The 23,573-nt window shown below is 46.7% G+C and overlaps 1 protein-coding gene across 5 annotated transcripts in view; it reads left to right on the forward strand.

Moving 5' to 3' along the window:
* Positions 1-6,303: 6,303 nt before the first annotated feature.
* The window catches only part of PLS3 (plastin 3), a 49,366-nt gene continuing 32,096 nt past the window's right edge, over positions 6,304-23,573 (forward strand). The window contains exons 1-2 of one of the 5 annotated variants that reach the window (XM_064426680.1): positions 6,393-6,426; positions 9,206-9,265. The gene's annotated coding sequence lies outside the window, so the exon portion shown is untranslated. Of the gene's footprint in view, positions 6,427-7,074; positions 7,163-9,205; positions 9,266-12,709; positions 12,859-23,573 lie in introns of those variants that run through there. The other 4 variants (XM_064426679.1, XM_064426685.1, XM_064426683.1 and 1 more) reach the window with 4 other exon arrangements.

Genomic DNA, 23,573 nt, shown 5'->3' on the forward strand with positions numbered 1-23,573 from the left:
TGCACAGATGGATGGGAAAGGAAAGAAATCCCAGTGTGACCAGCACTAAAATTTGTTTTCCTGCAACAAACAGGAGTGGCAATAGCAAGAGATAAGGCTGGAAGTGCCTTGGAGAGGGTAACTGGCCATATCCTATAGCAGTAGACATGAACCTGACCCACCCTAGGCTGATTTTTGTTTGCCCTGTCTCTGTAATTCCTTATGTTCTTCTTTTCTACACAAGGAGTTCCTTTGCTTTCTGCCCCATCCCACCACAATTACCACAAAAGTCACATTACTTTCCAGCAGTTCTCTCTTTCCTGCTGTGTTTTTGGCAATGAAGTTTAGGGAATGCAAAGCACAGATATATAAATGTGGGATAATGCACCAGCACCAATCCATGCACCCACATATCCTGAGGAGCCTGGTACCCACCAGAGCCTTCTGGTTTTGATCAGCAGGATCAGCCCTGCCCCAGCACTCAGCTACCTGGAGATGCAACTCAGGGCAAAGCAGCTTCCCTGGATCTGCTCAGATCAGGGCACCTGGCCTGATCTCTGCTCTGCAGAGCACAGCAGAAGCAAACAAAGCCTTGCAGTTGCTGGACCTGTTAAAGAAGCTGCTCCACTGAGTCTGTCCCAGCCACTGCATTGGGTTTCATGTGTCCTGGGCCCAAGTGGAGCTACATGGGGTGTTTGGTTTGGCAGGTGTGGTGCAGCCTGGCCTCAGAGCTGGGAACAGCCACAGCCTGGGCAAAGAGTGCAAAGGAACTTCTGTGCTGGGCAGGGTGGGAGGGAGCGAGGGTGTCACAGCCACACCTCACACAGGGCCCTGCTCCTGTCACCCAGGGCACAGCTCCTGCACAAACACACACACGGCTGCAGAGAGAGCATTGCTTTTAAGGAAAACTTTCTTTTTTTCCCTGGGTAAATATCCTTATCCAAAATCAGCCTAAGAGAATTCTGTGAGCCTTATCTTGTTCTGCAATTTTCCTGCCTTACACAGTCACTAATAGTTCCCTATTTATTAGCACTGGCACACATCCACACCATCTCCCAGGCCCTGGGCTTGCAGGAATGTAGACAGCCCTGCTTCACGATAGATTTTGGAAGCTGTGGGATAACTGAGTTTTGTAGGAACTGAAGGAACTTAGTGCTAGCATGACTAAAAGGAAGGAGGAGGCAAAAGTTCGAGCCACAAAAAGTAAGAAAAATCAAGGAGAAAGTCCAGAGAAAATGAGAACAAAATATTCACAGATATGTTACAGACTAGAAGGACTAAAAAGCCCAAATTAGTTGGAATCACAGAATAATTTAGGTTGTAGAAGACTTTTAAGATCATCAGCATTAACCCAGAATTGCCTGCATAAGCAGCTGTTGTGCTTCCTGCCCCCAGTCTTGCCCCAATGCAAAACCAACTGCATGGAGTATTGACCCCCAGTACTGGCCTATCTTGCCAAACCACCAGGCTTTTCTCCCTTCAAGCTCCTCCTAAAAACATCCTTCCAGGATAAAGTTCTCCAGCTCTGAGCACATTGCCAGGATTTAATAATAAGAAGCTGCATGCAGAACATCAGGCCCTGGTAATAACCAGGTTACTGCACACTAGAGTGTCACCCAAGATAAAAAATGACCAGCTGTCAGTTACATGGCAGAGACTGCATTTTCCACAGTTTGCTGCTAACTCTGCTTGGTTCTTCTGCCCTAAGCTACCTGCATCTGACCTTCTGCATCTCATGTTCTCTGGAAACATGATTTTCTTTGTAAGCAGTTGCTTGTACCTTAGCTACAAGAAAGGAAGTGTGGATTCAGTAACTCCTCGGGATCTGATCTTGATGGGTTGATAAATCAAGTAAAGAGAAGAGACAAAACCACTTTTTCATTGTCATGCTTTTTTGGTTTTTGGTCTACAATGGTGAAGGAGAGGCATTCACCCTGTTGATATGAACTGCAAATAAAATCTTCAATCACACATTCTCCCATGTGCTTTGAAGGTCAGTGAGTCCTCTACTAGCTCAGCCCATAAAAAACTGCAATTGAGGGCTATACAAAGGCATCACATGTGTAACTGGCTTGCCACTGATGAGTTGGAACTGAAGAGCTCTTGTAATGCTTCATGGGCAATCCCTGAAAAACTCTCCTTGACAAGGAAGAATACGGTTTTAAACAAATAAAACATGCACTGCCGGGTAGAGACAACATGAGACTCTGGGCAGCTCCTTTGCCAAAGCAAGAGCAGATTAAATACAAGGCACTGGTGGTTTCACAACACAGTCTAGAATCCATGGGGTGATATATTATCTGGCAGCCAGGACAGAGAGAGGGAAGGCAGCCTGCCCACAGCCTGGCAGGCTGTTAACTTTGGTGGATAATCTGCACCTATGTGAGGAGTCTCAGAGACTTCTGCAGATTTTGAATAGGGGGTCCCTGTGCTGGACAAACTTAATGGATAAACTTACTGATACTTATCTCACAAAAGTTGTTTTTAAGTAGAGAAGTGCCCAGAATTATTCGAGTAAATGTTTCTAGCGGGAGGTAAATTCAATTTTCTGTAGTTCAAAATATTATGCAGATTTCCATCTGCTTTCTTGCAATGGAAAAAAAATAGTTCCAGATTATTAATCTATTCACAGTACCACTCAGTTGTTCTCTTTGCTTGATGACAAGTGTTTTTGACATTAATGTCCTAGTTCTTATATTCTGTTAATGTTGTGGGTAAGTGTTTGTAGAAAACAAAACAAAAGTCTAGTTGAGAACAGATGCCCTAATTCTAATGGAAGAATTTCACACCAACTCCTTAAAGGCCTCTTCTGAACCCACATGAACTCCTACAGTGTGTTTTGCAGTTTCTCTCTCTCCCTGGCATACTGTGCATCACAGACAAAAGTTTTTACTTGCCCTGCCAGGCTTCCTTTCCTCCCTCCTGATTGCCACCACCCTCCCTTACAGTTTGTGATGATCTTTATCTTAGGGCAACTATCTTACCATGGGATATCAGCATTGTTCAATAACCCACCCAAGAGCAACGAATTAACTTTTATACAATGGAAAAGTAGTGCAGGAGAAGCATTGCTAAGCTGCCAGATAAGAAGCTTACATTTCAACAGAGATAGTAAAAATTCATTTCTGTTCTCTAGGCACAGAGTCACACTAACATTAACCTGGCAGTGGGGCCCATCCAGCTTCCACTGCAATCAGTAACAAAGTCATACTGGACACAGGGCTAACCCTCCATCTGCCTGCTGATTGTTATAAATTGCATTTATAGAAATCTGTATCTTACAAATTTAAAAAAATCCAACAGGCAGTCTCCTTCCATTGTGGCTCTGTAGCCAGGACGTTTTCTAACACTTGTTAAATTCACTGTACTCTGCTGAAGAAGAGAATTAATGAAGCATTGTTTAAATAAGTCTTCAAAAAGTATGGCCTATTTCCTTCCTCCTAAGTTCCTATGTGCTAGTAGTTGGTAAAGTCAGAATCCTCTGTCTGCATATTTTCTTCAAGAATATTGCACTATAGCTTCATTTAAAAGTCATACTAAATAACACTAGTCCTATTGTAAGTCAGGTTGGAAATACCTGTCTCCTGCCTGGCCCTAAGTCCTCTGTTCTCATGGCACTGTGTGGAAAGTCCCTCTGTGCAAACAGTGCTCTTTGTAATTGTCTGAACCTTAAATTTTTATGTTAAATTAAAAAAAAAATTAAAGCCCTTTAAAAATGCCCCAAATACAATTTCAGGAATTGGCCAACACCAATATTCCAGATCCACCCTGTGCTTCAGTCTCTGTTTAAAATCTCCATGGGACATTTCTTAAGGGGACTGATTTTCCCCTGTGACCTTTGGCAAAATTTCACCTCTCACCAGTTACATCACCTGTGGATGCAGTGAAATAAGAATCCAGCTGCCTGCTGTCAGGTGATCTTAAAAAAGTCAGTCCACTCTTTCACAAAGCCCTGAGAAAGGGAAACCAATATCTGTGTTAGAGTGTTTTTAATCACAAATAATCACCCAAGATTGTGCAGTTGTGTGCTTTTGCAAAAAAGGTGTTCACTAATTATGTGTAAATGAAACTCCACATTTTGACATCTTACTCAGAATATGAAAATTACATTGAGTACATAATGAAAATATTAAACCAAGCTTGATGACTATATCAGGGTACTAAGCAGTGGTATCTGAGTGAATGGATGCTACTATAGCTCAACTTTCTTTGTGCAAGAAGACATGGGGAAATCCTAATAAAGAGGCAACTGGTAAATGTTCAATATGTTTAATACTTTACTCCCTCATTTAGAGAACAAAGAGTTGCCTGTTTCACACTACTGGTTTGGACAAAAGCAGGGCACGGAAATGTGTAATCTGCATTTTCTGAATAGTCAAGATTCACAAAGATGATTTCATGTCTCCTGTTGTTTTTTGTTGGCATGCTAGCAGAAGGGGACAAGAAGAAAACCAGTGTATAATTTTTTTTGCTAAAATCCAGAATCAGAAATATTCCCAGCTCTGTTGTGTTTGTAATGCAGTGTGAGGCATTGGTCTAATCTAAACACAGGACTACCACCACAGAGCGTAAAATTGAACTAATCTTTTAAATCAGTCTAAAATTACCACTCCTATCTCCAAGACCCAGCCTAACAAACTGATGAATATGTAAGAGTGTCTGATATCCAATGAGAAACCCAACTGTATGAAAAGAATAAAAGAATGATGGGAAGAGAGTCTGATTTTTCTCAGGAAGCTGCTCCTGCTCATGTGATGAGGAAACTCCCACTGTGAGCCATGTCACTTCCATCATGTGGGACAACTTTATGAGACCGTGTAGCTTTGGAAAAAACACTGCAAAATGAATTTTCCTGGCAGTTTTGACAACAAAATGTGTTTTGCCTTATGTTATAATGATCAGACTGACAGCCTTTCTGTAAATAATTCATATAAAAATTCATAACATAGGACTATGCAATTCATATCCAGAAATGTGCACCTGTAACATTGCCAACACAGGGAACTAAGTACTCATTGCAATCAATTTCACTGGGTAGTTCTAGTTAAATATGTCCTACATTTATTTAAGTTTGAAAGAGAAGAGGAAGAATGATCTAATGCTGGTGTGTGCCTTATCTATTAATAGTCTGTTAGGTAACTGTCACCTTTTGGCAAGCTTAATTTTTCTGATACTGGTGGAAATAGTTAAACAGCAAAATATGAGATGTGCTTTTACATTATACAAGAGCTAGCAGCTTCCATTAGTGCTTCTGGTTGTTATATGAATTTATTGCTTTGTGCTGTTCTCATGTCCAGGCATGGGAATGTCTCATCTTTCCAGCCTGGAAAGGATTTTTTGTGCCTGAATGCGTATATGCTTTTCTCCTAAAACAGAAGTCATTAATATCTGAACCCATATTTTCTCCTGCTGGTGGATGTGCCAGCATCAGCCAAGAGTGTGAAGTTTCCAGTTTGGGGAAACAACTTCCCCTTTTTCTGCCCAGGTCTGAAGTGCAGGTCTGGCCCCATCTCCTTCCCTCTGTTCACCTCCCTCTTCAAAAACAGCAGGTTTTTGCTTTTTCTTTCTCTGTTCAAGGCCTGTTTGCATTAACTTCTGCTCTCCACCACTTTTACGCAAAAGCGTCCCTAAGGCCCTTGATTTCCTGAACCCTTCTAGCAATTTTCTGTGCGAATATCTGCGTAGCAAATGTAGAAATTAGGACAGTTATGAGGTCACCTATCCCAAATTGGACAGCTGGAAGCTGCGTGGGGAAAGGCCATGGCAACGGTCCCTGTCCAGGAGCACAGAATAACAGGGTGCAAGGGCCAGGCACCTGCACTCCTGGCTCTGCTCGGGGGCAAGCTCCCTGCCCGGTTTGCCCACCAGCCTCAGCCTTCCCTGCACATCCCCAGCACCAGCCCGCAGGGTTGTTCCTGGGGGGACACGGGGGGTTTGCGAGAGAAGCCCAGAGCTGCTCTGTCTGCGTGGCAGGGCTGAGGCAGCCGGGGCTGCCTGTGCGTGGGAGACAGGACACAGTCCTGCGGGGGAGGAGGGACAGCGCGGCAGGAGGGGATGCCTGTACAGAAGAAAGAACGCCTGCTTGGAGGAGAGTCGCACACAGGAGAAGAATCGGGGAGCCTTGCCGGGCAGAGCGAGGCGTGCTCGGGGTCGGGGATACACTCGGGGCACGAGGATGGATGCAGGGATGAAGGCAGGGAGCAGCGCGGCGCGAAGCCACGGCGGAGCAGCCCGACGGCGGCGGCGGGGACGAGGACGGGGCGTGCCCCGGCGGCAGCCCGGGCTCTGCCCTGCCCTGAGTGACTCCGCGGCCGCCCACTCGCAGCGCGGGGCACCGTGATGTGCGGGCGGGCGGCCCAATGGGGCCGGGGCGGCGGGGCCGGGGCGCGCCGAGCGCGGGCAGCGGGCGGGGCCGGCGCGGCGGGACGGCTCGGAGCGGCACGGACGGTGAGTGCTCCCGGGGTTCCTCCGGCGCGCCTCCAACTCGGGCGAAGTTGCGGCGCTCGCCCCGCCGCCGGACGGGCTCCATCCCGCGCGGAGCATCCCGGCGGCGGCGGCGGCAGCGGGGGAACACCGACCGGCCCCGGCGGCTCCACCGGGCCCGGCCCGGCCCTAGCCTGCCCTGGCTGCCGCTCGGCTCCGCTGCCGGCCAGGCGTGTCCCCGCGGGGTCCCGGGGCGGCGGTGCCGGCGGGACGCGTCCGCCGGGCGCGCTGCCGCCGCCGCGCCCCGCGGCGATGAAAAGGCACTTGTCTGATTCATCCCCCTGGAAAACTTCACCCCCGGGCTGAGCCGGGGCGGGCCCGGGCCGGGGATGCGCTGCCCGCTGTGCTGCGCCGGGATGGAGCCCCGGGGGCGGCGGGCTCGGTGGGAGCCGGGATGGAGCCCCCGGTGCGGCGGGCTCGGGGCTTTGTGCGGGTCGGTGGGAGCCGGGATGGAGCCCCCGGTGCGGCAGGCTCGGGGCTTTGTGCGGGTCGGTGGGAGCAGAGCCCGGCCGAGGGGAGGGGAGGTGCCGCTTCCCGCTGCGGGTTCCCGCAGAGCGGCGCTGGAAAGGGGCTCGGTTTGTATTTCGCTTTTATCTTTTGTGCAGGGTGGTATTCCCAAAGCGGAGAGTGTGAGGAAATGGGAACGACTTCTCATCTAATTGAAGCGGGGTGAAATAAAGTGAAGTCGTGGGACAGCTGTGTGGGTTTATTTTTATACATCTCTAATTTGGACTGGGAGAGGAAGTGTCACCCTACTCTTCCTAACAATGGCTTCTTGTTGGGAGCCTGGGAAGGGAAGAAGAGCAGGGAATTTTTCAGGATTTAAAGCTTCAAACTTTCCTTTGCTGGGTCACCCTGATGCTGTCTGGAAATATTGTAATGGATAACCACAAGTCCCAGTGCTCACAGAGGTAACAGCTCTGCAGGCATGACTGTGCTCCAGTTGTAAGTTTTTCTGAGTAGAAATAGTGGTGAAACATGTGCATGGGAGCCGACCTCCAGTTAAAGCTTCCTTGGGACAGGCTGCGTGTGCCTGCTCTGTAAGAGCATCCGTACCTTCAAGCAGGGCATCACTTGGACTCACTGATCTCTTAGGAGAGCTGCTGGTATAGATCTGAGCAAAATGCCATTGAATCAGCCTTTGAGGTTGTTATTGCTGTTACACAATTCCAGTGGAATGTGAGAGCTGGGCTTCCTGGTTTTGGTCAATCTGTAGAAGCGACTTATAAAAGATAATAGATATCTCAAGTAAATTGCTTTTGCATGACAACTTGGAGCCATTGTTCAGCCAGTAGCACTTGTGACTTCTCCCGTGAGCCTGGTAACCTGAGAAGCAAAACTCCTTAATGCTGGGGGACTTGGTCAGAGTAACTTTAAAGACAACAGCTGGAACCTGGGTATAAAGAGGGAATAGTTACCGAGATCAGCATGTGCTAGTGCTGTGCATAATGATGTATAGAAATTCAATCTGTTTTGAAAAGAAATCATGTGCAAAGAGGAGCTGCTGGTAGTTTGTGAGTGGAGAGCAGTGATTCAGGGGGATTAGTGGACACAAGGCAAGTCCCCTGGGTGCAATATTCTGCAGCTGATTCTGCCCTGGGGGTGTTTGATGGCCTTACTTTGAGTGTGTGCACACACAGAGACTTAAAATTCCAGATCTGTTTGTTTGCATTTAAATAACTCTTTAAAAAAAGAAACTAATAAAAGTTTGTTAAATGAAACCTTTTCTAAACGCTGTTGTTATCATAGCCTGTTAATCTTGCCAACGGTTTAACAATTTGAGGATGTTGCTTGGTTGTAACCAAGCTCCTTTGAAGGAATTTTTTGCTTTTGAAAGATGAATTACTCATTCTTTGTCTGTGCTAAGAGATCATAATGTGATTATTAAACTCAGTTATTCAGTGCTAGATATAAAGAATGGTGTTTAATCAGGGTCTTTGTTCTCTTATCAAAGTTAATCTGATGAAGTTTCCCCTCCTGTAAAATACGCAAACATCTCCCTGACCCAAACTCCAGAAACCTATTTACCAGTTTTGGCTGGATGAGCATCACAGTGGAGGGGCTCTGGGGACTGATGACTTCATTAGGTATTTGGATAAATGCAGAGGAAGCCCTTCCCCTGGGGCTCCCTTGCTGACTCCTCTGCTCCGGGTTCCGATTGTTGTGAGATTAAGGTGGTGAGTGAAAGAATTGCAGTCTTGTTAAATGAGTTTGTGCTGAATCCACTCATGCGGGATCTTCTAGTAACTCTTTCCTGTGTTTACTTGGCTTTCTAGTGCAGTGACTCCAGTGGCTTTGGGGAATCGGAAATACAACAGCTCTGACTTTAGGGAAGCAGGGGGGAGCGCTGCTCACTGATTGATTGAAGGGATGCTGGGACAGTTAATTCAGTAGCTGTGCTAAGTGGTCTGTGTGCCTTGTGAACCACTTCATCTGCACTTTTTGTGTGGTAAAACTGCAAGTGCTCCACTTGGAGCTTCAGTGTGGCAGTTGCATTTTTGGCAACATATGGAGTGCCTTGGGAGAGGATAAATACTTTTCTTTTACATGATTGGCGGTGCATTTAGGGAGGGTGTGCCCATCATAGATACTGTAATGTGCTTCCTTATCTAAGCAGATGATGTGATCAGTAGCTCACCAGCACCTGAGGTTGTCTTGGTGGTGATATTTTAAGTAGTGCTAATTTATTTGGTGACTCCTCCCAACACACAGATAATGTTCTTGGTAATCTTATTTTACACAGCATTAAATAAAAGGTGGTGAAACACAAAGGAGCCGTGTTTTCAGCAGAGCCAAAGACCAAGTAAGTTCTGCTTTATATCAGTACGAGGTATTTCTTGTTTGTGGTTCGGGTTTGTTTGTTTTTTTTTAAGTTACAATGTTTTGCATTTCTTTGCTTCATAAAACTGAGAGATGTGGATTGGAATTCTCTGAGGACGCTTGTCCCTTTTTAGATACAGGCCTGTTAGCTTGATTTTCTTGCCTGTGAATTGCCCGTGGCAGAGGAGGTGATGGAAAAGCAGCATCAAGCCTGCTTGGATTATTCCAGCACAGGTTTTGTCCAGACCCATCAGCGCCCTGCAAAGCACAGTCCCGGCTCTCCTGATGGTGTTCACAGGGGCAGCTCCTGACCTGCCGGGCTGGGAGGCAGTTCAACCCTGTGCAGGGATGTGGGGGTGCTTCTGATCCCTGGGAGAGTGGGAAAGGAAGGAAATGCCAGCGGCTACAGTGTTGCTGTGCAGTTTGCAGAGGCTTGGACAGGTGAAATTTATGCCGCTGTTGCTTGTTTTTTATCTGTGTACCGCCAAGTAGCACTAAGGAGCAAAGGAAACATGGTTTAAGTTGATGTTTTGTTCAGAATTTGAGTATTGCTTTGCCTCCACCTATATTAGAGCAGTAGTTGAGCATAAAAAAACCAGATTTTCATCTCTTCAGGCCAGCTGTTTAAACATGTGACTGACAAGCTATCAACCTGCCTGGTGCAATAACAGATATTAATTTTTAACTTTCTTTGAAGTTTCTTGTCAAAGTGGGAATAGCCACAACATTTTATGTTAATATTTATCAACCAACTAGTGGTCTTTGCATGCTCAGCACTTTCTGGACTAAATACTACTGTGCATTTAGTGATCTGTGTATCTTTTTGGACATTGAGCTCATGTCGTAATTTTAGTTGCTAATTATATCAAAAAAGCCAAACATGAATCCAGAAACCCCTACAGCAGATGTGTGAAAGGTGAATATTGAATTTTAAAAGTTTACCAAATAGCCTTAATGCATATGCAAAGCAAAACATTCCTGAATCTTTTTTTTCCAACATGTTGCAAAACCGAGACCAGCTCTTGTAACGAGGGTGATGCAAGGTTGAATTAAACCTTGAATTAATTTGTTGGGTTACTGTAACAAATGTCACATCACCTATCCCTGGCACCCAAGCCCCTCGATAGGCATCTGTTGACATCTTTGCACGCACATTCCTGTTGGCACTTTGGGAATTGGATTATTGCACAAGCAGCAGTGGTTGTGTTTGTGGTGGGTAATGTCTTGGCAGAGCTCTGCCCGCAGCACTGCTGGTAGGGGAGAGAGGGCATGAGAGGACTGTTTACCCTGTGACCATCCCAGAGAGTTGCTCGGGCTCCTGTGCAGATTCAGCTGCCCCTGCTTGCACCATTTGCACTCTTTTCTAGCCCAGAGGTACCTGCTGCTCTTGCTGCTGGTGGGTGAGTAGGTGGGAGGTGTGAAAGCTGAAGGCAGCTGTGTGATGGTCCAGCATCTGGGCCCTGGGTGCTGTGGCTGGCAGAAATGATGCTCAGGGGGCATCCTGGAGGTCCCCTGGGCAGCAGCAGCTCAGCTGGCAGTGACTGGGCTGCTGTAATCAGCTGTGTGACTGACTGCTGGTCAGGAATGAGCTACTGTTGTGTCCCCTGCTCTCTACACAGGGGTTTGGGTGTGCTTGTGGGTGTACTGTCTCTCTTGGGTTTATTGAATTAAAAATGGGTATCTCCAGTGTGCAGGGAGTATGAGGTGGGTGAAGGAGCATTGGTTCAGCTTCAGCCTTACCAGCTGCCTACTTTGTGCTCTTCAATGCTGAAGTTGTAGGTGATGGGTCAAGCCTGTCCTGTCCTTGCTAGAGTTTCCTGCCTTGGATATCCTTCCTGCTTCTAGGTCAAGTTTCTCTGAAGGGGAGACTTGGATAGCACCTTTCCATGTGTTGTGAGATCCACTTGGAGCACTGCAGAATGCTCCATGAAGAGTCTTCTGGTTTGTGCAAATACCTCCCAAATGGAGGGCTGAGGGTGTAGATTTCCTCTGCTTCACCTGGGTGGCATTGCCACGCTGTGCCATCAGCATGGGGACAGGGGATCCTGGCTGTCAGAAATCCTCCTTCCTCATCTCACAGCCCAGCCCATCTCCCCTGGCACCCCTGGGCTGGGTGTGCTGTGACACTGGGGACATGCTGCCAGGGGAGGGTGATGGAGGCCCACTCTTTCAACTGTTCATTGAAGAGATGATTTGTTTATAGCCAAAATATGGGACTGATGTGTTTGTGGCTGCAGAGCCCAGTTGGGGCAGCAGGCACTTTGTTTGGCATTTCAGGTGTTTGGTGTGTTCCTTGCCAGCCATGTAAGGAGCAACCTGTACCAGCTAAACAGGAAAATGTGGTAAATTGATGGAGCTGAAAACAGAAGTCCCCACCTAATAAGCCTGGAGAGTGGGGTGGGAGGAGAAGACATGCATATCTGTGCCCTGCTAGTGCCACACTGTTTGATTTGGAGATGATAGAGCTTTTCCTTGAGGTGGGCACATCTGACATCAGTGCTGACCACGACTGACATCAGTGCTGACCAGCAGCTGCCCTGTCATCAGGGCTGTTTGCTTGGCTGCTCTGCCTTCTCCCAGCAGAGCTGTTCCCATCAGGGGTGTGGACTTCCTTGGGCAGGGTGCTGAGGCGTGGTGGCCAGCCAGTCCACTCAGTTACTGTGGCATCCACTGGTCTCCTGGGAATCTAAAATCTGTTGGCTTTTTTTGGTAATGCATTAAAAATGCCAAGGATGATAAGCAAGTCCTGTCTGGCCTGCTTGGAAGAATTATATCATGTGTGCTCCTCTAACAGCTAGGGTTTCCTGTCTGGGTTTGTGGGTTCATGCCTGGGCTATTTAAAGCTAGTTTTGCACTGGGTTTGTGAGTGGCATGATGATGAAAAGGGGGCTTCCATGCCCTCAGGAGAGCTGCTGTCAGCAGAGATGGAGCTATCCACAGTCATTCTTTCCCTTTTGTTTGTTTTGCCAGCTGATTCCTGTTAGTTTGTCTCTACCTTTCAGCAGCTGGGCCATGAGGGTGACCACTGCCCATGAAATGCAGCGGCCTTGGCCAGTGGGCTGCTTGCTTTGGGTCCCCTTCCTTGTGTCCTCTGTGCTGGCAGCACTCTCCAGCACCCTGTGCTGCTGGGCAATGTGCACATCCCTGGGGGCAAATTGACTCCTGCACCATCCAGGCTGGCCCCATGGGCTGTGGTGGCCTGTGCACTAGTAACATTTGGGAGTTAGTATGGAAGAAATAAAATCATGATTGATTTGACATGTGTCTGAGGATGTGGGGAGCAGGATAACTGTCTGAAATAGGAAGCTCTGGTTAGGACTGCTGCAGATTGCTCATGTCAATCCATATGGGCCATATGCTTCTAACCAGTCTCCTTGTCTCATTTCCTTCTCTGAAATGCTTACAGCTGTTTTTCCTGCCGCTTCAGTAGGTTTTTTGTTCCTGTAAAAAGAGTGACAGCTCACAGATGCTGCTGGGAGTCCCCACTGAATAGCTGGAAGAGAGACTTTTACTGTGATCTTCAAGAGAAGATGAAGTGTAGTGTCTCTGCGGGAGGCCTAATTACTAATGTTTTAAGTAAGCTTTTTTGTTTTTTCTTTTGAAAGTTGACAATAGATTTAACTGTCTCATTCACTGTTTCCTCATCACATAGTGCCCTTAGTGCTGTCCATGAGAGAGGACATAGCTGATGAGGTTACTTATGTGTAGAACAAGGAAGGATGAAGTGAAGTTGTTGATAATCATGTGTTGAGGTGTTCAACATCCAGTTTTGCTGCTATGCTTGTAATGTTTGGGTTAAACTTCACCATGTTTCTTAGATGTTGGCTTTTTTCCTAAAGAAGTGTGTGGCCAAAGTGATAGCAGTGCTTGAGGTTCATCATTGCTGGTCCTCCACTTAGCCCTGTGTACATCTCTTCATCCTGCCCTTCCTGCATTCTGCCAAGAGAATTGTTAAATAAGCAAAACTTGCCAGATTCCAGTCCTCTGCTTTGCCTTTTTTGCAGTCCCAACTGCACAAAACAGTGAGGTGTCCCAACAGCTGTTGTACTGGTGTCTGAGATAGGAAACCCTGTATGGGATCCTGGTGGTATGGCTACAGCTGGTGGCTGTTTTCCTGCCTCGTGCTCCCAAGGGTCTCACTGCTGTGGAAGGAGCCATGGATTGGCTTTTCCTCCTGTAAAAAAATATATTGGGGCTGTACTCTCCTCAGCCCGTGTTATAAATTATAAACTGCTGTGGGAAATGGAAAATAGAGTAATTCTGATTTGTGTTCTTTTAGAGCTCTGTTCTTTAGACCAAAATACACAGGATAAGTCTGGCCCTTCCCTCTATTCACTTTTCATAGCCTCCTTTGTTTTTAATTTATATATCTTTTTATTCTAAATTCCTCCCATCCCCAAAATAGAACACACATCAGCCTGCAAGCAAAGATTGCCAGGCATTGGTCTTGTGGATTATAGTGGCTTTTTGGCCTGGTTGGAGCCCCACCCTATGTAGGCTTGGATTAAAAATAGTCTTTCTTTTCATCAGGCTGAAAACTGTACACAAGACATCTATGTCTTGGTTTCTGGGGTATTGGCAGCCACAGGAAGCCCTTCAGCTATAAAATACCTCAGAAAATCTGTTTGCTGCTAATTAATGCAGAAGTACTAAGGTGACCAGTGTTGGAAAGGTGTAGAGCCAGATGTCTGTCAGCCCTGTAGTTATAGATGTTGATCAAAGTTTAGCTGTGCTTCTTGAAGGACCTGAAACAATTGAAAACTCTAGTCCACAGCCTCTGCATTAGGCTGCCACTTTAGGAATGTCTCAGCCCGGGTGCTGCAGGGATGTCCAGTGGCCAGGAGACTCCCCCACAGCCTCCAGCTCACTCCTGTCTGTCCAGACCTGAACAGCACAGTCCTCCCTCTTTGTATAAAACAGAAAAAACATTGAGGGAAAGAGGCTGACCAGTATCTGGTGTGGTGATCTCATTCCCCCACTGCCTCTTGGCAAAGCCAGGTCTCAAATCCAAGCTTAGGCAAGTCTGAGTGGCTGGCCATGGGAGAGCAGAGGGAAGATCTGAGTGTCTCCTTGCCCTGGGCATCTGTCCTCTGCCTCGTGAACCTCAAGGGTTGACTTCTTGTGCTGTTTCTTTTGTGTTCCACTGTCCTTGCCATGCTTGGTGGGGCAGTGAGTCCTTTTCCAGGGTGGTAGGGAATGCTGCTGGCAGGCTCCATGAGGAAAGGCAGGATGCAGCTGACCCAGGATCTGGAAGCAGGCAGTGCTGCCTGGCAATTCCTCCAGCTCAGACACAGCCTTTATGGTTGTTTAGGGCAGGGCTGGGAATAAATGAGCAGGGGAGTGTGATGGGAGGAGGGCAGGGAGACTCTGCCCAGTGCCCGTTCCATGGCTGTTAATGACTGGCATGCTCTGTGCGCCTGGTTTACGTGACCTTGGTGATCAAAGGTCTCTCTGTAATCAGAGAAAATGCTGCCTTCTCTTCAGTTTTTGTAGACTCTGACTTGGCCTGTTCTGTTTCTGGTAATTCCATTCTAGAGTAGGCTGTAAAAAAAAAACTTCAAAATGTGAAATATTGTATTGTCTCATAAAATCTTTGTAAACAGTCATGAAACTGTCTGTAGAAGGACACTAGAAGGATTTTATTTCTCCCAAAGCCTAGGGATGAGCTTTCAACCTTTGTCTAGCTCAGTTGAATGCTTTTTACTTTGAGAGTCAAGGGGCTATTTATTTATATCTCAAATTCTTAAAGTGGAAAAACTGACTCCTGTTAGGTCTTTACAAAAATTTTTTTTTCCCTGGAGGAAACCAAATTTTTATTGAAAATATGCTAGTTAGGCTGTTTTAAAAAATTGTATAAATACAGGAACTTACACAAGGCAAAGTGAGTTGCTGCCCACTGCAAGGTCAGGTGAAGACAACAAAAAACCTGCAAAACACCAACTTGGGGAAAAGCATAAAGAAGATCTGATAATCTGGTAGATGAGACAGGCTGAGTAACATCAGAAATGCTGCTGGCTTCTATCAGTGTTTGCCATACCAGCTGCAGAATGGGGCTGTGGCTCAGATGTTGTGGGTAATCCTGCCCCTGGCCTGTGTCCTGCTAGTTTTGTGCTTCTGCTGGAGTTTTGTGTGCTAGAACTGCTTCTCCTGCCTTGTGCCCAAATGATGGGGAGACTGTCTTGCTAGGGTAGAACAGAAATAATTGATTGCAAAGTTCTGGGGACATCCTCTTGGATTGCTACTGAAATTTTCTCTGAGGTGGTGGGAAAGGAAGCTATAGAAAAAATCTTCTTTGTTTTATCTTGCTTTTTTCCCGCTGAAGGTTGACATATGAGAAGTATTTCTATACTAGAAAGCAAATAGGAAGGCATGTGATTCTGCATTATATCTGTGTGGCTTATTTTTTGCCAATATATTAGTGATTAAATTAGGGGTTCTCCAGAGCTGAACACAGAAGATGTTTGAAATTCAGATTGAAGACCTTGGATAAAAGAAGTTTGTATCCTGTCTGGATTAGATGGAAGGTGATTTGCAGTGAGTTGTTCCTGAAACAAGTTTGCACAGTCACCTGTGTGTCATTTAAATGTTCTTCCTTGCCTGTTGTGTTACCTGAAATCATAGAACAAAAATATTTTTGTTCTATGTGCTCATTCCCTCGAAGTCCATTTTTTGATCAGATTTGGGGTTTTTTGATGTTTGTATGGATCCAGATTTGCCTCAGTGATGGTGCATGTGGTACTGTCCCAGCCCTGGTAGCAGAAGCCCATTTACCAGGACCTCTGCTCCATGGATTCTGCTCAAAATTACAGGGAAGGGGAGTTGCTGATCTGCCTCTTCCACTCTCTTCTGCACTACAAGGTAGCAGAGTGTCTTGCTCTACTTTCACAAAGAGTAGGACTGAACTTGTCACCTTTGGCTCTGCCCTGCTGGGAAGGTCAGGAACTGGAGGAGGTCCCATGGGTTTTCACAGTCTCTGTCCCTGTTTTCATGGAAGATCTTGGTGCAGATGAAACTGCTGGGCAAGCACCAAAGTTCTCAGTCTGTCCAGTGCAGCACTAACCAAGTGGAAACTTGAATTCAAGCTACCCATCCCTGTAATTGGCATTCATATTTTGTGAAGCATTGCTCCAGCTGGGTCTGAAAGATCATAAATTCTGGCTCCTTGTTTGTGCTGCCATCGCAGTCTTGTGCTCCGTCCTGCTAATCAGCCAGGAAGGCTTTGTGGAGTGTTGTTTGGGTTTGGAACAGGGCTGTGGTTTTGAGATTCCAGGATGCTGAGTCTTATCCCAGGGTCTGGCTTGGATGCTCTTCTGCCTTGGAGCTCTGCAGTGAGATGTTAGTGAGCAGGCTGATATTCCAGCCCATCCCTGTTTTCCTTGGGCTGAACCAGTGTTTGCCTTCTGCTATAACTGTTGAGCAGCTGCAGTGCTGTGGTGATATATACACATATATATTGTGCTATAAATCCTGTAGTTAAACATTTCCTTGACCCAGAACAGACCAAGGTGCTTGTTTCCAGCTGGTTATAGAAATAAAGGAAGTGAGTTCCAAAACAATATTGCAATTAAGCTGTTTTTTCCTGAATTTTGCACAAAATGTTTTGCCTCCAAGAATGGATTGTGAGGACTTTATTTTAGGGAATACATAGGGTGTTGTGGGTGTATATAAAGTTACCTTGTTGTGGTTGGTATTGGGCAGGCATTTAGGAAGAAAGTTGGCCCTTGCTTTTAAGAACTGTTTCTGAGATAGCAACATTCTGAAGGTCAGTAGAGAACAAATGGACATATATTTACAAAAGCATTCATATTTCTCGGTGCTCCTGGTAATAACAAGCAAGTTTTTGAATCCTCACTTAGATAGAAATCACCTTTCCATATGGAGAGAGGGGAAACCAGGCCTTCTGAGGACTGAAAATACTTTGAATAAGCAACCTTAATGTCTGAGCTAAACTTTAGCCTGTTCCTTTCTGCACTGTTTGGCTGAGGCTGGGACTAAGCTTTCCTTGGGGACATGGATGGGAGGTTCCTGTGCAATCCTGCTCCTGCCCTTCTTTTGCCCACCCCTTTGTAATGTTCTCGTTGATCTGATTTCCAGCTGGGCTCTTGCCACTGCATTATATAAACCAAATGCTCAAGCAAAGGCAGCATAGTCAGACTTCTTGCTGAAAACTTGAAAAATTGACATTGCTTCTGCCCAGCAAAGAAGGTCCCAAAAGTTACTGCAGCTGTGCTGGACAGATGGTGATGGCAGTGCCCAGCCTACATTAGTTAGATCCGTCACTAATGGCAACAATTTTATTCCTCCCTCCCCTTCCTTCCCTTTCTCTAAGTAGTATAAATACTTTTCCTGGGTAATATAGGGTTGATTTAGTTGGTCCCTTTGCAACCCTGTGTTCTGAAGGTCTGTATAGAAAGAGTTTTGAAAGGCATGAAATGCAGTAAGATTCTGCCCTGTACAGTCCTTGAAACCTGCTGTTATGCAAGAGCCTTTACAACCAGTACCAGTCAATGATTCACTTCAGCAATTAAAGCTCTGTGCATTGGTTTGATATCACCTTGGCACACAGCAAGGCATTGCACTTTCTTTAGTGCATTGCCCTTTCACGTGTAACACTCACAGCTGATATTCTTGCTCAGCATTTGGACCTCTTTGGTGTAATCCATGTTGAACCTTGTGGTGTCATTGCTCCCAGCTATAGATCTACCTCTTCTGCCTGAACTCCAAAGTTGCTTCATGCCTTCTATCAAATACCATGCCTTGTTTGGCTTTATGTAGGATCTGTAGATATTTGGTTTTTGGTTTTGTTTTGTTAACCTCTAGCATGAGGGTTTCTTTAATACTAATTCATAAAGCATTAAACTGAACAACAACCACAGACTAGAGAATCAAGAAATCTGCTGTCAAAGCAAAGACTGGCTTCACAGCACAGAGACAGTCTGCTATTAGTAGCTGTTTTTTATGGTCTGGAAAATGTGAGATGGCTTCCTAATTAACAGTGTAATGAGCTGTGTGGAGATTGTGCTTGAGGGACCTGAAGGCTATGGGTGACAGCTTAGAGTGTGTGTGTGAGTGGTAACCCAGCTCTACCCCACCTTTCTGCATATTTGAAAAGAGTGCAGTAGTTGTGGGAGCCCCTGGAGTTACCTTGTCCAGCAGGTCCATCCTACAGGAGACTTTCTGTTGGGGTCTGAGATAAACAGAGCATTGGAGTGAAGCCAACAAGTGCATGAGCTAAATACCAGAGAAAGCTTCCAAGTCCCTTGAGATGAGATTTTGGACTAGTCCAACACAGATGAACTTGCAGGGCCCCTTGCACAATATGGTGAGCCACGTGCCCCTGGCAGGGTGTCCAGATGAGACACCAGTCCCTGCCTGGGCTGGGTGTGTGCTCCTGCCAGGCTGGGCAGTGCCTGAAACCTTTCTGACAGCGGCAGCTCCCTGCAGATGTTGATGGGCTGTGTGGGACTGAGGAGCCACCCAGTGGCAATGTCCCCCAGCCTGCCCTGGCCAGGAGTGGGTGCAGCAGACTGGTCTGCACAGTGGTCAGCACTTGGCCAAGTGTCCCTTTGGTGGCTGGAGGAGGCTGTGACTGCAGAGGTGTAATCTCTCCTTGCATACAGGTGGAAGGTATTAAGCACTTCCTGACCTCTGGTTCTGCATGATTGCCAGCCTTGCTACAGTCCACAGGTCTATTTTTGAAGCCACATCTTTTTAACTGTTGTAGTTTTATTTTGAAGATGACTCCTATTTTATTAGTAATCCAATAGGATGCTCCTATAGCCGAGTCCATGGTGGTGTTTGGCATTAGAGAGAGCTCTTGTTTTCAGTTGACTTTAAGTTTAAATGAGGTGCAGCGCTTGGCTTTGGTAGCAGTATTTATGTTTTAGTATTTAGAATCTTCTCAGGGGCAAAATCTGGCTCAAGTAGCTGAAAACTTTTTAAAGGTGTTGCTTCTGCTTAGGCTGAAGAGTATTTATCACTGATAGAAAGTTAAAAGACTTATGACAGACTTGTATGAAAATATGAACCTCTTCTAAACAAATCTGTACTCTTGTAATTTGCATTGTGCAGCCATTTACATTACGATTGGTTTTTTGGTGCTTCTTAAAGCTTTCTTTAGTGTATGTTAAAAGACCTTAGTTCAAAGAACTGCATTCCTATTAAATGGCAGCTCTTCCATATTAATACATTCCATGAGGATGCAGTCCACATGGATGCTGTATATGTCTCAGTTGTAGATGTGTCTAGATTGAACGTTTCTAAAAATGGATCATAATCCATCAGAATGGTTTTCCTGTTCAGAAATATTCTGTGAACAGTCACTTGTGCCCTGCAGTAGTGCAGCTCTAGTGTAAAATACTATTTCCTTGAGGGTGGATAGTTATCAGAGCATGTTCTCCAAGAGAGCAGAGGATTGCCTGAGTCATGTCAAAGACAGGGTTGGGTAATGGACAGAGCTGGCAGCTGAGATGAAAGATGAAAAAGTATGTCTGTGTCTCCAAGACCCTCCTACAGACCCAGTGCCACTCTTTCTGCAGTGGCCTGGTCTGTGGGGTGCCTGAGCTGGTTCTGGCTGGGATGCTGTGCTGACATAACAGCATCCTCTGCCCACTGCCTCATCTTCCTTGTGCTGATGTCCACTGGACCCCTTGGCCAGGACTGAAATGCTGAGGAGAAGGAAAGGGACAGGATGGCCTTTGGATGATGTCAGCCCTGCCTGGGTGCAGGTTTAGTGTGCCAGGGCAATTCCTCTTCCCATGCTTCAGTAACAGCCATTAGGCTTCATCGGATGCTGTTGTGCTCACCCTAAGTGCTTTCTTTGGGGGGTGAGTGCTGCAAGGTGCCCTTTGTGATTGGTTAGGCGGAGCTGCAAAACTGGCTTAAAAATATTCTCTGCTCCAAGTTCCTTCCAGTGGCTTGTCCTTTGGCTCAAAGATGTAGCAGACAGGATGGGAAAGTGCCTCAGAGCTGGTGATGCTCTGCTCAGGACTGGCTGGAGAAATCCCAAAGGCACTGCAGACTCCTGCAGTGGTTTCAGTGCTGGCTTCTGCCCTGGGAAGTGCAGCTCATGCTTTTCCAGTGGATGTACAGAAAGGGTTTCCAGGTGATCTCTTAATTTGTTTCTCCCTTTACAAAAAAAAAAAAAAAAACAACCCATCCAGTACTGGACTCCCCATGGCCCGTGATTTCCAGAGAATAACTTGTGCACTTTTTCCCCACTTATCCCCTCTCCACAACCACCTTTTTTTGTCTTTTGAATTTAATAAAGTGGGTGACTCAGTACTAAATATAAACCTCTTGCTTCCGGCATCGTCTCCGTGTGGTGCATTTCCTGGAGCTGACATCAGTCGAAGCCTCCCGATTTCCTTATGAAACAGCAAGGCATAAAACGTCCTTTGCGCGGTGATCTGGGCATTCTCGTGGACTTCTTTGGTAACTGCTTGGCTCCCTGATCTAAGCTGTGAATAATTAGCTGGTTAATTGCTAAGCTGAGCACTGGTGGAGCACAGGGTAAATCGGGCAAGTCCTCAGATCTGTTTTGCACTGCAAAATCACACTCAAGTTTGCAGGCATTTTTTAAATAAAGACCAACTTTCAGTCCCTCCTGCATATGCAAGGTTTTTATTAAATAAGCATGAGCCTGACTAATGTCTTGCTTTCTTCCAGATGACAGGCTCGCTGACAGAGCAGCTCAGGAAGCTTTTAAGGGGGAAATCTAGCAAAGATGGACCTGTTTTTTCTTTAGAAAGACTGATAAACTGAGGAGTTAAGGTCAAATGCTTACTCCTCAGTTGTCACATCTTTCTATAGCTGTTTACATTGATGGGATATACACTGCCATTGGTTAGCACTGAGGGAGAAAGCAAAAAGTGCATAAACCCTCAATTTGTACCCAAAAGCACAGGTGAGAGTCTTTCTATCTGTTCATAATTTCATTAAAATCCTTACATTTATAAGAGATTGTGGACAGAACTGGAGGAGGGGAACATCTTGCACATGGTAAATGGTCACTGATGTCAGTCCAAAATGGGCTGGTGGTGGCCACTTAGCTTTGCTGTCTGAAGCCCTGGCTCATAGAGTGTGGTGTTTTTTCTCTGGTGAAGCAGACTATTTAAGTTAAGTGGTTTTAGTTAGGTACTCTTTTGAACTTCTCCCCCTTCCCTCTCTCTCTCTTTCTCTCTCTCTTGTTAATTTTTTTTGTAAGGAGAGGGGGTGTTCCCAAAACCCTGGATTTGCAGCAGAGGCAGGAGACTGAGCCACCTTTGCAGCTCCTGAAGGCTTGCCAACGTCTGCTGATGCTCCTTTGGCTCTGGGATCTCCTGGGGCTGCTGTGGCCCAGCCTTCTGCCCCTGGAGGTTTCTCTAGCATGGGGATGCTGGAGTGGACCAGCATGTTCTATATTTCCATGGCTGGTTGACAGTGGGGATGGCTGCATCCCAGCAAACAGATATTTTAGGCAGGAGCTAGAAGTGCCAACAGTTAAAGCCCATCCCAAAAATCACTGGGACAGATGTAACATGCCCAGGGACTTGTTCGTCACTGTGGATTTCATCACCAGTTATCTTGAGCAGCTTCCAACATCAGCATGGTATGTCTTGATGTTAGTGAGGAAAACACTACTCCTGGAGTGGGCAGGAAAACTTGGTGTCCAGAAGCAGATGGTTGTCCTCTTCTGGACTCACTGGGGAGAGCAGTGGGGCTGCACAGCCCACTGTAGCCAAAGGCCTGCACACTGGATGAACTCCCTCCCCCCCCTTTGCCACAGGGTCTGTTTTTGAGGGTTTGTGGTGAAAGATGACTCCTGAACTCACCCTTTCTGCTCCCCTGTCACCTGGAGGGCAGCAGCTGCCACTCCCACAGCCATCACTGAGTACCTTCTGGAGGGCAAACATGTATTAGTGGCCTCCCAGTGAAACTTGGCAGCTGGAGCTGTGGAGAAGATGTGTCCCCTTGCGCAATGATGTGCTGGGGGAATCCTGCCAGTGCTGGAAGTTCTCTTTGTGCATGAACCTACACCACAATGTTCCACGCCGGGGAGTAGATGTGTCACCTGAGCACCTCAGGCACCTTCTTCTTCCCTAAAAGGCTCTTGTTAAAGCGGGAAGAAGAGGAAAATACACTGATATAATTCCTATTTTGGAAGAGTGTGGGGAGTGGAGTGAGACCAGGCGTGTTGAGGAAGTCTGCTGGGAGTGCCCGGGAACTGTGCGTTCGCTGCCTGCGCTGGCCCCACCCTGGCGTGCCGGGTCGGGACATGACGTGGGGATGAGTGGTGCTGGCACCACTGAGCTGCTATTTTAGGTTTGCCTGTAATTGCAGGTTGGACCGCCAGGACTGGATTTGGAGTATTCACAGAGCAGAGTGCTCTTAAAGCTCTGGAAAAACTGGCTATCTCTGCTCCTTTGCAAATGTGGGAGATGGGTGTTTCACGTGCGCTGTGCGTGAATTGAGCTCCTTGTGGTGGAGCCACTGAGGACCTGGTGGCAGGGTAAGGATGTCCTCTCCATCTCAGTCAGAGGAAGTGGTTATACCTGATAGCCCTGTAGGATGCTTTACACTTACCTGAAAAAAGAAGAGTGGGTAAGCAGAGGTCTGAAGACCCATGGGCTGGTGGCTTTTAGGTGCCAGTCTGCCTCCTGCACACCTGCAGGTGCTGCCTTCCTGTTCCAGATGACACAGGCAAGTAGAGGAGGCTTTTCTTTCCCCCCCCAAGCAGATGTTGCTTGTGCAATGGCTCTGCCACTGATAGAAAGTCACAACCTAGTTTGGGATCTGGGCTCTGGCATGCTCTCCCCTGGAGCTGTCAAGCCCCAAAGCCTCACTAACCCTTACAGGATGGATTTGTGCTGTGCAGTATACTCACATGTAGGATGGAAAGTGGAGACACTAAACTTCATGAGTTTTTTTCATTTTTGTTGCCTGATTGCCCCTAGGCTTCAGAGGCTGGATGCAGTCCCTGGTTTTGGTCAGAGCAGCCAGCTGGGCTCCCTGCACCCAGAGGCTGATGTGATGCTGAGGCTGGCTGCTGGTGCAAGTCAGAGCAGAGTTGAAGTTGCTCTTCCCTAAACCCTGTCTGACGTGCACTCAGCCTGGTCTCCGTGGACTGCAGAAGTGTTTTTCCAATCTAACTTCTTTCTTTTTAAGTTGCAGCTGCAGTTCTGGGCATAAAACCCTCTATTTTGGTTTCCATGATGTTTACTGTCCTGAGGAAGCTGGCAGGCTGTGGGTTTGGGGTTAGGTTTTTTGTTTTGTTTTGTTTTTTTGGGGCGTGTTTTATACCTCTTTTGAAA

Source organism: Passer domesticus, chromosome 7 (genome assembly GCF_036417665.1).
Source record: "Passer domesticus isolate bPasDom1 chromosome 7, bPasDom1.hap1, whole genome shotgun sequence".
NCBI classification, from domain to species: Eukaryota; Metazoa; Chordata; class Aves; order Passeriformes; family Passeridae; genus Passer; species Passer domesticus.